Genomic DNA, 797 nt, shown 5'->3' on the forward strand with positions numbered 1-797 from the left:
TCTCATTTCCAGGTGTTTACAAGATTATATCTGCTCTTCTTTTACATGTCTATTACTGGTGTGTAGTCTCGCCTTGTTCTCTCCACTAATCAATTCATCTCAATCAGCAATCGAAATCCCTACGGTACGAGAAGAAGAAAGCGACGCCATCACGATCCAAAGAGAGGCAGACTATCTAGTGAGGTCTTCGAAGGTGCTGGTAGGGAAGGCGGGCAGCAGAACTCATTTATACCTTTCATTTCAAACCCTCTGTAGTAAAGAACAAGTAAGCTACACTATTGGCCAATGCCTTCCGGATCTCGAGGTCTCCTTCTGCAATTTTCTTTCTTGGCAGGAATGTTTTCTGTTTTTAGTCTGCGTAGGTTCGTCTTCTAGTCTCACTAATTCCCTAACGTTCGTTGTTCATTTCGACAACCCATTCGACGGCAAAATTTGCATAATAAGATAGACTAACGTGGGAATGCAAATAAGGTACGAGTATATAGTTATTGAAAAGATTCACAAAGCATTTTAGTGTTCCACTTTGGTACTCGGTAGTAATGTGCAAGCAGAAGAAGAAAAAGAAGAAGATAATGACTGAAGAAGATAGTGACTGTTATCTTGTCGTGTCCTGACACAGGATAGAGGGAAGACAGGGCGTTTAAAGTTAATCTGCAATTTCCGAACGATGAGGAGCAAATGCGGAAAGACAAATTCCCAGTGAAGGCAGGTCGATGACCTGGATCAGCGCCAAAAACTGTCACCGGACATCTACAAGAGATGCGGATCTTGGGACGCAACAGAATGCTTGCAGCAGG

The sequence above is a fragment of the Schistocerca gregaria genome, chromosome 3, assembly GCF_023897955.1.
Source record: "Schistocerca gregaria isolate iqSchGreg1 chromosome 3, iqSchGreg1.2, whole genome shotgun sequence".
Taxonomy (NCBI): domain Eukaryota; kingdom Metazoa; phylum Arthropoda; class Insecta; order Orthoptera; family Acrididae; genus Schistocerca; species Schistocerca gregaria.